An 11335-nucleotide genomic window follows, 5' to 3' on the forward strand; every position below is an offset into this window, starting at 1 on the left:
CACAGCAGATATTTTGATTCTTCATCTGTATGTAATGAAAAGAATCTTAATCTTGACATTCTAGGCATATGTTGCTCTATGAATTGGTGAGAGAGTCTTTTCATGGCTGCTAAACATGAGAACATATTTTCCTGTCTTCCCTAGTAGCAGCAATATTTCACTTTTGACCCAACAAATATTTATGCATTGTGCATTATTGTGCAGATACACATGAATGCACATATAGGTGCATTGTTTCAAATTCAAAACATGTCTCCAGAGCCTTGGTGTGTAACAGAGTTCTCTTACCTCTTGCAATTTTACCTGCATGTGCCTCACACTGAAACACGTGTGACTAGATGGATTTGTGCTTACAGAGACCTTTGAAACTGTGTTATGTGTCCCCACACAATTTGCCAAGCTATACTTTTCATACCATTAAGGCTCCTCATCTGAAAAATAGGGAAGTAATACAGGCCTATTACTTTGGCATGTTGCCACACGTACTGTATTATTGCTTCAGTCAACCTTGAGGTACTACAGCCTCCATTAATGTGGCTGCTGCACTTCTCTGTATTCTTCCTTTTCTTCAGAATAAATTTGCTCATAACAGATTTTCACTTTTAAAACTATGCCTCATCTAAGCACCGTTTTAATACTTCATGTATAATTCACATTATGAACTGGATTTTGTGGACTGAACGTGTGACAAAATTGTGTAGATGTGACAAGGATCAACTTCCAAGATAGAGATTCAATGCAAATGTATGCCTCCAATGCACCACTTAATTTCTGATTTCTTCATATCTTTCTGGATCACCTAAAATATGTCTTAGTTGGATCTTAGAATTTGAAGGATCAAAATCCATTTTTAGATATTTGAATGTCTATCTGAAATCTCTTCTCTGTCTGCAGAGAACAGACCTTTCTAGAAGCTGAGTCCTCTCATTCTACATGACAAAGTAAAAATTGTTTCTAAGGACTACCTGCCTCAAGTATCTATTTCTCTGGAAAATTTTTATTCAGAATATTTCCCAATGTGAGATACTTTGTCTCCTTTTTTTTTTTTTTTTTTTTTTTTTTTTTAATAAACAAGTAAGAGGGAATATCATTCTATATAAAAGCATCAACAAATGTTGTATGTAGGCACTCCAAAGATTTTGAAGGATTTCCAGGATTACTGAAATAAGTTTGATTCAATTTTGAATCATTTAAGTTCAAAGGAAGCAAAAACTAATAAAATAATAGTAATACAAGATTTATCTAACTTGCTCTTATCTTCATTTTGTAACTGGGATCTATTTTGTTTTGGGTTTTATGAGCTATGGAAAGAGTTTCATCTTGAAAAAGTACTGCAGTTAGCAAAATGTAATACAGTGATGTACTGTGAATATAAACGGCCTACGGCCATTGTTTCTGTTTTTCTAGGGATGAAATTCATCTCAGTTGAAAGAGTTTCTAACACATGTTATTAAATCATTGCAACATGACATTGTCCTATTCTACCTGATTCAGTTAGATTTTTATTACATTTTCTTATTCCTTATTACATCATATTTTATTTAATAAACAATTAATTTAATATATAATTAATTAACAATTAAAACTTGCTAAACACTCTTGCTTGCAATGTTCTGCCGAAGGTTAATGGAGTGTGCTGACACAATCCCAATGAGAGGTTTTCTTCCAGCCAGAATACAAATTAATTATGGCTTTTAATTAATAAGATATTCATATATTATTAAGTTCAATATTAGGGATGGCCAGCACAGCTTAACAAAGGGCAAATAGTGCCTGACCAATCCTGTGGCTTTCTACGTGGTATATCAGGAACAAAGAAAGAGTGACTAGTGTCATCTATCCAGACTTCTGCAAGGCTTTTTATATAGTCCCACATCACATTCTTATCTCTAAGTCAAAAAGATATGGACTTGAAAACTGGACTATTTGGTGGATAAATAATTGGTTTGGTCAGGAAATATACAACTGGCAGTAATATACAACTCTTTCTTTGAAGCAGATCTTCCCTGTGAAACTACTAGCAACAAGAATTTAAACCTATTTAAATCTTGAATAAGTTTGCAAGCTTAAACAGCCCAGTTAACCTTTCCTTAGTGGAATATGCAGATTATCTATTTAATGAAAAGTCCAAATTATACCTTTTGTTCAAAATTCTCTGTCTTTTGTATTATTATAATTGTCAGAATGCAGATGTGAAGAATGGAAATATGTGTATCTTGTGCTCAAAGACTTTCTCTCGTACTGGACAGTAATAATGGACACTGATGCTTGATAAATGGGGAAGTTACTGAAGAAAATGTCACAAGAATGCTTTTTGCACTTTGTGAGGACTTGGAACTACGCAGGCACTTTGAATCTCTAATGGCCCTGGCAGAAATTGTGGGAAGAACAGCAGCCTATGTGAAACCGGAAGGTCAAGAGCAAGAAACATTGGGATCAAAACAGATCTTGACATTGCACAAGTCACACTTAAATAAGTGCCAAAAATTACTATTCAGAGGCCAGTAACCCAAAGATACTTGGCTTCTCTTTTCATTTTTAATCATTTTGTTCCACGTAAAACAATACCTAATTGTAGAAAGATGGGAGGCAAATTTCAGCTCCAAAGAGTATGTAAAAGGGTAAAGGAAACTGCTGTTAATAAAAGAGAACAAGGCTTAAGTGGTGACTCAACAGCCTCAAGGGATGAGACAGTAAATAGACCAGCAATTCTCAAGCATGACTGAAATATGGAAGGCAATTGGCAGAAAAGTTAAGATTATAAAGAGATACTAACAATTACAAAGAAAATAAGAAATTAAGCAAAAAGAGAGAGACAGACATTACTGTGGAAATATGAAACAGAAAATCAGTGGAAATATTTCAGTTAAGTGATTTCAATTAAATCAGTGTTACCCAGCAGTTTCATTATTTTACTTTGAATCGTATAATGTTTGACATTTCTAAACTCATATTTAGAGTTAGTAGAGATAATAAGTGTTAATATAGGTATCTCAGCTTTCTTTTCCAAAAAATAAATTAAGTTTCTAACAGTTATAGCTATAGGGGAAAAAAAAATAGAGAGAAAATTATATTTTTATTATGGTAGAGAAATTAGTCTCTTAACTCTAAGAGCCTTATTTGTTATTCTTGATGTCTGGGAGTATTTGTGTTCAAAATTCTAAATTTTTGCAAAATGTTTTCAGCAGTCGGAGTAACTCGAAAACTACATTTTAAATATTGGATTCTATTATTTTTACTTAATTCTTGGGAGAAAATAATCATTTTAAGCCAGAGTACTTCTTATTTACATCTTCAACACAGTGAAAATAATTTGAAAACTATACGCAGAAGGGAAATCAACTTTACAGTTTATTATATAAAATCATAAAATAGTTTGGGTTAGAAGAGACCCTAAGGTTATCAAGTTTCCACTTCTCTGCCATGGACAGATAATCTTCCTACTAGATCAGTTTGTACAGAACTGTCCTGGAAAGAGTCTTGCATAGGGACACAAAGATGATAAAGAGCCTGGAGCATCTCTCCTACGAGGAAAAACTGAGTGAACTGAGTCTGTCCAGTGTCGAAAAAAAAAAAAAAAGACTCAGAGGGGATCTGATCAGTGTCTATAAGTATTTAAGGTGTGAGAGGTAAAGTGATGAGGCCAGACTCTTTTCAGTGATGCGTGATGATAGGACTAGGGGAAATGGCCACAAACTGAAGCATAGAAAGTTCTGCACAAGTGTGCATAAGAACTTCTTTATAGTAAGGGTGAAAAAGAACAAGAACAGGCTGCCCAAAGAGGCTGTGGAGTCTCCTTCCCCAGAGATGTTCAAGACCCTCCTTGCCTACCTGTGCAATATGGTCTAGAAAGCCTGCTTTGGCAGGGGGATTGGACTCAGTGATTTCTAGAGGTTCCTTCCAGCCCCTACAATTCTGTGATTCTGTGAAAACCTCATCCAACCCTGCCTTGAACACCTCTAGTAACGTTACATGTACAATTTCTCTGGGCAGCCATTTCAGAGCCTCACTGGGGGCAGTTTCTTCTTAGTATCAAATAAAATCCTAGCCTCTTTTAGCCTAAAGCCACTACCCCTTGTTCAATCACTATGTTTTCTGATAAAGAGACCCTTACCATCTTCTCTCAAGGCTTCCATTAAGTACTGGAAGGCTGCTATAAGGCCTTCCTACTGACTTTTTCAGGTTAAGCAAGGCCAGCTCTCTCAGCATGTCTTCATAGAAGAGGTGCTCCAGCCTTCCTGTCCTGAACTAGCTCCAGTTAGCTACGTGTCCTTGTGCTGGAGGCCCAAAGCTGAGAGCAGTGCTGCAGGTGGGACCTTGTGAGAATAGAACAGAAGGGAACAACCATATCCTTCACCCTGAAGAATGAAGAAGTGACATGAATCAGTGTTTTCTTAGCAGTTCTCAAATAAGATATGGATGTTTACTTAAGTTATATTTTTGCTTCCAAGTGTCTGGGTACAAATTTCTTTCTCTGATTTCACTGGAGACCAGTACATTTCCATGGAAGATTATGTGTCTCAACAGTTTTTTTTCTTACTCAGAAGGTTTTTGGACACCACATCTGAATGTCCTTGTAAAAGATTTCCTTTTTCCTACAGTTTTCAAATCATACAAATGCAGGAAACTATTAGGATAAATTTTCTCTAGACAGCTTTGTTTTGATTGATTGATACTTCTGATTCTTCTAATCCTGGTTTTCTGGTGATAATCTAGCTGAAAATATAAGAAAATATTCTGGAGTTTGGGTCTTTCAATAGCACCTAAGGAACCAGCTATTTTTTAGAAATGGTCTAGAAAACAGCAGGTGAAAGAAATCCAACTTAAAAACATTGCTTAAAAGAAAAACATTCTGCTGATGATTTTTCAGTGTCACAGTTTCTCTGCAGTGAGAAGTCAGTAAGTGAACAAAACAAGGAAAACAGCCCTTAATCACAAGGGAGACAGCACTGACCTTGCCTCAGTCATTAAGTGTGAGGGAAAATTTCTTAATTGTTTGGGTTTTTTTAATGCATCATTTATTTCTAGCATCTTGTCATCCATCTAACAATTAGCGATCTGTCACATGCAATTGCTGCCTAAATTAGCAATTACTTCAAGCTGTGTAAGTGATTTAAAATAATTCTATTTAAAATGCACAATTACAGAGCTGCTGAGGGCTAGATGCCAAAAGAAACTTATAGACAAAATATCTGAAATCAAACATATTTAGTGTGAGCTATGCTTGAGTGTGGAAAAAAAAACTAATAGTAACAGAGCTGCTTTCAAGAAGTACTTAATTAAACAATTGTAATCATAGATATATTGTCACAAGCCTGTTCATATTAATTTTGATTATCCTAAAATCATCTGCAACAGCCTTGAAAAGACTAGCTTACATCCACATCTGATAAATGATGATGATACATGTATATTTATATTTAAGATATAAAGATACGTGTATATTTATATGTTGCAAATCCTGGCGTTTTGATTTTTTCATGAAGAACAGCAGGCACTTCTGTCTCAGTCATTGCTTTTTTCAAACTCTCCTATTGTGTTTATTTAAGGCAAGGCTTATCTGAACTGTTCAACAGCATTAAAAGTTATTACACTCCAATATTCCATATTGTGTAAATCACTTCTCTTAATTTCCCAATTTAAACCTTCAACAATATATGAGTTGGACTGAAATTACTGTTATGAATGTTGACTGCAAATCTTACCTTTCTTTCCCTCCCACCTCAACACTTCCTTGTCTCCCACTTTAAATGATGATTTTCCTGATGTCTGTAATTAATAAACCACTGAAGTGAAGCCAAGCAGATACACAGGAACAAAAACTGACTTAATTATTTTTCTTTCACTGTCAATGTGAAGTCTTAGTTCTAAATAATAACTGCTCCAACACAGTTTGGGTTTTCATTATCTGTAGGTGGGGCCCTCTCCGAACACATATGAGTTAAGGAGATTGCAGGTGGAGATGAGAACTTTTTTGAAAAATAAAGAGCTCAATTACAAAATCTGTAACAGAAGAGTTTATTCTATATTACTGTGGTTGGTAAAGACAAACCAGTCCTTACTTATGTGAGAGCTGTGAGCAGTTACTGAAATTTAATTTATTTGGATGTCTAGATTGTGATTTCTATGCCAAATTATAGAAAACAAAATCTAAGTAAACCTGCTTAATTATTATCTTAATTTTTATTGGGCCTTTAACCCACATCAGTATGCATAACATCTACTGCAGTATATGGTAAGGATTTCTCCAATCCAGTTAGAACATTGGTATATTTAGATAAATACTCATTTAATTACATAAAAGATTAATTGTAAGGTAAAGTCCTGAAATCTTTTCTGTCAATAGGAATTTGTTAGAGAAAGGATAAAAAGAAAAAGTGTTCAAAGTCTTACAGAATTGAAACTGGATCTGGGAAAACATGATCACAAATGATTCATTAAAAAATTATCCTTCTGAGGAAAAATATGTAAATGCTACTGTTCAGTTTTCTATGTCATTACAAATTATTTTAACTTGTTTTTCTCTATAGGGGGTAGAAAGCGTTAAAAATCAATGCAGAAAAGCCATGAAGTATTTATCTTTTAGGATAAATCAAAATAGTAGAGCATTAATCTACTTTATTAATCCATCAATCTATTTGATCTGATCACTAGGCAAAATTATATAGGCACTGGCTTAAGATAATGTCCTGTTTTAAATAAGAGACATATGATGAATATAATAATTCTACTATAAACTGAAAGCGTGAAGAAGGAACAAATCATAAGTTCAGAGATGACAGTAGAATCCTGCAGGCTGACATCTGCAAAAGTTTTCCTGGTGGAGATGGGTATTCTGGGAACTGTACCAGCGCCATTGACAATACTGGGTTCATTTCTAGCAACTGGTTCTGCTGGGCAGCAGTGCAGAAAGGCAAATAGAAGGAAAGAAAGAAAGAGACAACAATGCAAGGGAGAGACCCATCTACATGGTAGTGTGTAACAAATTCAGTTGGAAATTTCTGCACATTACTGCACTGAAATAACACAGACACATAGGATTATTCATAAAAATTTCATCAAAAGTACAAGGATACCTAAACTATTTAAGCAGGTACAGTAGTTTTGTAGCCAAAGAAAACAGCTGACATCTGAAAAGGAAGGACTACACAAATAAAAGAAAAGGAAAAGAGAACATGAAGTAAGGTGAAACTAGGAGAGTTTTGATAGGGTGGCAAAAATTGGTAGTTGTGTCCTGTCAGTAACCATGTCTTCTGCCAAGCTGACTTAACAGCTATTCTAAAATCCCAGCTTATTTTCTTAAGAACATTTTGACTTCACCTGTATAAAGATTAAGATTCATCTTCTTACCTGTTATTTTACAGGCGAAAGGTGGCATGCTGAGAAAGAATATGCAGCTTGATATTCTTCTATTCAAAAGAAAAGTACTTTTGTCAAAGGCACAAGAGCAACTTCGCACCTACGATTAGTTTCATCACATTCATTTAGATCTCTATGCCAGCATGAGGAATCTCAGTCCTACAGCCTGATGAAATCAACATATTACTTTATCCCAGTTGTGAAGTAGTCTCAGTTTTTCAGGAAGTTGACTGTTTTTGAATGTCCAGTCTTCTAGATCCATATGCAAGTATGGACCAAATAGTCTGATATCCGTATTTCATAGAACTCAGAATATTTCCCTGCAAATTTGAAAGTGGAAGATGATGTGAATTTTATTCTAGCATAACTCAAGGGAATAGGTAAGCACCACAGAATTGTTAATAAAATTATCTGCTTTCTAAGGGAAGTTATGCCTCAGAGTTTTCTTTTTAAGAAGTGAGCAAAAATGGACACAGGAAATCCTGTGTATGAAGCCGCTTCACTTTGAAAAAATCATTCAACAAAATCATCCATCAAATACTCCGCAAGAACTTAAGGTGGCAAATTGTAAGTAGAAAAATCCTGTGAAAATGANAGACAATAGATAGCAAGACATAATACAGGGTTTTTTAAAATAATTTCGGAGCTCATGGAAATCAGCATAGATGTAAAAATAAGACAAATATGAGAAGTAGTAAACTGATACATTTAGTGATAATAAAAACTTACTCAGGTAGCAATGGCGAAAACCGTACTTGGAGAATCCTAGGAAAGTTAAATGATGCTAAGTGACTATGCAATAAATTTCCAAAAATAATGTAAGTGATGTACACAGAAGAAAATAGATCTAAAATTACTTGAACATTTGCTGTTATCAGTCAGAAATTGGAATGATGAGAGATTTTAGATAGAATAGGCAGTTCCATGAAAATGTTCTCTGAATAACACAGAATGTTGAGAACTGTGCTGAGTTCTTTATACTCCAAAAGGGACTGCTGAGGTATGGCAGTTCTGTAAATGGCCAGCAAAAAGTGAAAGACTCCTTCTTTCTTTACAGGAATGAAAATTGTAAAAGGGGAGTAAATGAAACAAAAGCATAGGCAAAAAATGGATGTAAAACAAAGCACATGTACCTTTATACTGTTAAACTATAAAATTGCTTATTGTCATTAATTTGCTTGGATTTCAGACAGTAACAGGGAAAAGAAAAAAAAAAAAAATCTTGAAAAGAGTCTATTCAGTTCTGTTTAGTCCAAAAGTTCTTGGTCAGTAAGTAACAGCATGCTAGAGGTCAGAGGAGTACTCAGGGAAACCTGCTATCTGCTTTGATTATTCCATAGGTATTTCCTATTTAAGTGTTTGGGATACAAGGGTAGGTGGTCCTTCAGTTTGATCTCATATTCTTGTTTTTATGTCCTTCTGAAAATTAGGTATTTCCTGTAGCACCAAGGAGTACGGATGCTGAATTTAAACTGAATATACACTTTCTGTTTCTGAATTATGATCTTCTCCCTGTTATGATGAGTAAAATTACACTGTTAAACAGAAGAGCACCTCTGAGAGAAAGCTGATAATGGGATTATCTTTATTAAATATTTAATAGGCATTTTCACACTGTTCCCTGTAGTGACTTTGTGTTGTCTGCAAATAATCCTCTGTCATTTCAAGTCATTTCACTGCAGACTACTCAGAGGAGGAAACTGAGTACTGAAAATTATGAGATACAAATATTTGGCAGGTAAGTTTTGTGGCAGATAATGATTATGATTGCTTGTGATAGTTTGGCACTCCAAAACTGATGTGATGTGTAGGTGTGCCTTTTTTCATTATGTAGTGGATTAGGAAACTCTTCTTCTAGAGACTGTGACAAGTATATTCAAACTAGAGAATCAATAAAAGTACTGACAAAAGTTTCTCCATTAATATGGTTGAACGGTGAGCATGTTACTTACCTAAATTTTCACCTAAATCTCATTTGATTCTAGAATCACAAAACATAGACACACTGGGATGCTTGATAGTCAAGTGAGGCTTTCAACTGCTACAGTTCTTTCAAAGGGACTTACACAAATAATCAAGAGTCTCAGGGCCCTAAGGGGGTAGATTTTGTGATAAATTTTAAACTTGATTTGAATCATAGAATTACCAAGGTTGGAAAAGACCTCCGAAATCATCTAGTCCAAACATCCTCCTACCACCAGTATTTCCCCACTAACTCATGTCTGTCCCTTAGTACAACATTTAAATGTTTATTGAACACCTCCAGGGACAGTACCTCCAGCACCTTCCTGGCAGCCCATTCCAGCACCTGGCAACTGTTTTGGAAAATATTTCTTTCCTAAAGTCCAACAGTGTAATTCCTGTAATAAGGAATAAATACTTATTATGATTATTCATTAAGAAAATTACCATAAATGTCCCTAGTGAAAACATTGCATAAAATATGACTTAATTAATGCAATGGCCCCTAATCCAAAATTGCAGGGTGTGGACTAATTTTCCACACTGCATATGCTGTACACTCTGGAACTTTACAATGATCAAAGCATTATCTTTGCCAATTACATAAGCTCTGTTATCCTGACTCAGCACTTTCTGTGGACAGCAGTAAATACACCCTGCTTTGCTGACTGATTTGGTGTGTTTATTGTTATTGTTTATTTCTTTTTCTTTTATTTTGGTGCTGGTTGTTTTGCTGTTGTTGTTGTTTGTTTGTTTGTCTGTCTTAACATTTCCTAAGCTGCAGAAATGCCCTTAGCTAAAAGTAAGAATGGCAGCCTTCAACCTGGGAACTTCTACTGCAGTGCTTGATGTTGATAGTGTTGGAAGTACGCAGTAATTAACTGTGCTACTTTATTTCCAAAAAGACAGCACTCCTAAGCCCTATTGTATACAGTGAGTATTTCATAGTTTCAAACACTAAAGTTATACAAGAAAGACTCCTACCAAATCAAGAGGTTCAGAGTGGACCCCATTTTCCTAAACTCTTTCTCAGAAGAGTCTACGTGCAGCTTGATCCACATTTAGCCTGAGACAGTAGTTTATTTCTAAAAGTTGAGGAAAAGCTTCTGCTGAGTCACAAGGTTCAGAGTGGACCCCCTTGCTTTCTAAACTCCTTGAACCATAGAGGTAAGGAACCTAGGTGAGGCTGAATCCACTCCTAGTCCCAGACTTGGTAAACAGCTTATGTCTACAAGATTTGTGTGTGTACAGTTAGTCAATCTTAGCAACGCTTACAAAGATTAGAAGACTATAAGTCAGTTACCAAGAATCTGTATCAGCAGGGTGTCTCTTGACACAAAGGTAGAAAGCATCTCTACAGTAGGAGTAACCTAAGACATGTCCCTACTTGGGGAGATTGTCACACAGACACTTGCTGGGCAGGAGAGCTCACAGGGCTCTTAGACTCTTGACTATTTATGGCTGAAGATGATGGAGCCATAGTCATATTCTCTAGTGTATGCTCAGTTGGCCCTCAGCTGTTGAACAAGACACCTGTCCATTAGTTCCTCTAGAACCCAGTTTGAGACAGTACTCCAGCTGCTATCTGTCCCAGCAAGATCATAGAATTATAAAATGGAACTGAGAAAATAAAGAAATTTGTTGTTACTTGTACCATAGTCACTTCCTACCTGAACAAGGCCTCGGGGAACATCCAGGAGCATCTCCCTTGTGTTCAAATGGGCAGGATAAGGGATACAGTCAGGCATTGGAATGCACTGCTCAGGGAGGTGGTGGAGTCACCGACTATGGGAGTGTTCAAGAAACGCTTGGATGTGGCACTAAGGAATATGATTTAGCCAGGAAGTATTGGTAATGGTTGGACTAGATGATCTTCTAGGTCTTTTCCAACCTTGATAATTCTGTGATTCTGTGATTCTGTGAAATATCCTCAAGATACATCACAAACCCAACAACAAGCATGAGGTGAGAACAAACAAACAAAAAAACAAAGAAAAGAAAAGAAAAGAAAAGA

This window comes from Coturnix japonica, chromosome 1 (genome assembly GCF_001577835.2).
Source record: "Coturnix japonica isolate 7356 chromosome 1, Coturnix japonica 2.1, whole genome shotgun sequence".
NCBI lineage: Eukaryota > Metazoa > Chordata > Aves > Galliformes > Phasianidae > Coturnix > Coturnix japonica.